The 2,401-nt window shown below is 31.9% G+C and overlaps 1 non-coding gene across 1 annotated transcript; it reads right to left on the bottom strand.

Annotated features, from left to right (window-relative positions):
* Positions 1-2,090: 2,090 nt before the first annotated feature.
* TRNAL-CAA (transfer RNA leucine (anticodon CAA)) lies at positions 2,091-2,174 on the bottom strand. Its single transcript has one exon. It is a non-coding gene; the product is annotated as a tRNA-Leu (tRNA).
* Positions 2,175-2,401: the final 227 nt, after the last annotated feature.

Here is a 2,401-nt window from a genome sequence, read left to right as displayed (position 1 = left end):
ATTTTAAAAATTGTACACATGTAATGTCGGGTTGGTGTGGTTCGATTTGTTAGTTAAACTCAAACCAAAAAAATTATGGTCGGGTTTTTCTTTCAATACCAAACTAAGTCAAATCAAACGATTAGTCAGTTTTTTTTATTTGACTCAGATTATTGGTTTGGTGCAGCTTGTTGGTTTTCTTTGTAACACCCCTAACTGACATATAGTCCTCCTTCCGTCTCAATTTATAAGAGGGTGTTTGATTGGGTACAAAACTTTTAAAAAATGGGATTTTTGAATCTTGTGATCTATAACAAGCCAAATAAATTTTTGTGGCTAGAAATTATTTCATTAAAGGTAAAATGAGAGTTTTAAAGTTAAATTATTGCTAAATATAAAAAGATGTCATTCTTTTGAGACTAACTAAAAAGGAAAGTGTGTCGTATGAATTGCGATGGAGGCAGTATATGTTTTTTTTAATAAGGGAACCGGTGTGGGGTTTAAGTGTTAAGGTAAATAGGACATGGAAGAATTCAAAATGGAGGGAAATGAAAAGTTCATTTTAAAAAGGAACATTGTCTTTCATTGGTGAGAGAAAGCAAAATTAGTGTGCTTATATACTTAAGCTCAAAATATATGAGAAGAGAGTCTCCCCTCATGCTGTCGTGTTTGCTCGACTCGGCTCTGGTTAATTTATTCGTTAATTTGAACATTTAATTAATGGTTTTTAACCGTTAAGTGTAATGATAATTTAAGTTCCCCCCACTTTATTTCCCTGGTTTAATTCTTTTGCGTAAATAGCCAAATTTTGTAATAGGCATTTTTCACGAAAAACCACCTGAAAGAGTTACATCTCTTTGAATTGAACTCAACCGATTTGTTATAAGTACCAGACCGTTCCTCAGACTTTTCCTTATGAAAATTTTGAACGTCTTCTTCTTTCTTTCTGCACTTCGAACAAATTCTGTGTGATTTGTTGTCGCCTGTTGCGTTCAACGTTCGCTGATGTTTGAGTTACCTCTAAGCTGGTTAGTTAATTCGTTCTATCATATGAAAGATATATTTCATAACCTTGAGTACATTGAGGGGAATAATTTCCTTATGGAAACATTGTGAATTCAGTGGGCTCGAATTCTTTTGTTTACATTATTCCAGACTCTGTTCAATTTATTTTCTAATATAGATTGATAACAACCCTCAGCTGGCCAGTTGCTATTCTTTGGGTGCGCTGTGGGTAAACCCCTGCTCTAATGTAATAGCCGCAAATCAAACAAGAGATGTAAATCGCATTACACAGTAAGCAATCCCTATGCATCGAGCTCGATCGAAAAATACATGCAGGTGGTATCAAACTCAGAACAACTATTTGAGAGATCTCTTGCTCAATCAACTGACCCACCAGCAAAGAGATTTATATGTAAATGTTATCGTTGCATAATATAAAGGATTTTTCAAAAGAAAAAATAATATTACCTTGTATGATTAGTGAATGAACAATGCGAGTTGTGATTCCGATTTCAATCTTGGATATGCCTTTCATTTGCTAATGTAACTAAAGAAAGAGAGTACATTCAAACCTTTTTTTTTTTTTTGAAAGCGGTTGCTAAGGCTTAGAGCGGTACATTCTTTGTAAAATTACCTCTATATAATAGTCATACTCAAATATTATATAACAATACAATATTTTATAAGAAAATATATTATGTGTAAAAATAAATTTTCAAAATATTTATGATAATCATCATTAATATCATGCACATGCTAAATTTCAAGTACGAATATCTAAAAGAAAAAAACATTGTATTTAAAGTGGTACCCATCAATTATGAACATAAATTCACGAGGAAACGCTACTGGTGTTTGCCTTTTTACATACATACTCTTTTATTTATTTTTTTGGTTAAATTAGGTAACAAACACATTCCTTTTTTAAATTTTCAATTAATTTTAAATGCATATGCTTCTTATATTTTAATTATTTATTGGTGCGGTACAATTAGTTATGAATTTATTAATAATGTTATTTTATTTATAACAACTAAATAAAATCTAAACACATGTATTAAATAAATGCTATGTAGAGATAAAAATGACAAAAAAGAGCAGGAAAATGTCAGAAGTGGGATTTGAACCCACGCCCTCTCGCGAGGACCAGAACTTGAGTCTGGCGCCTTAGACCACTCGGCCATCCTTACATGATATGCCAATCAATTGGAATTAAGCTTACTTTTAGTTACTTTATAAAGCGGGACGTGGAAATAATTCAAACTAATGTGGTTGAATTATAAAAATGAAAGTCAAGATTGTAGTATGACTTTGGAAATAAAGAATGTAACATTAATTTCACATTAGCTGAATTCTTAAACTTGCCTCCGTTCAAGATGATTCTTCTTGATAGGGGTGTACAAAGGAAACCGACAAA

This window comes from Lycium barbarum, chromosome 12, assembly GCF_019175385.1.
Source record: "Lycium barbarum isolate Lr01 chromosome 12, ASM1917538v2, whole genome shotgun sequence".
NCBI classification, from domain to species: domain Eukaryota; kingdom Viridiplantae; phylum Streptophyta; class Magnoliopsida; order Solanales; family Solanaceae; genus Lycium; species Lycium barbarum.
This window is presented reverse-complemented; position numbering and strand designations above follow the sequence as displayed.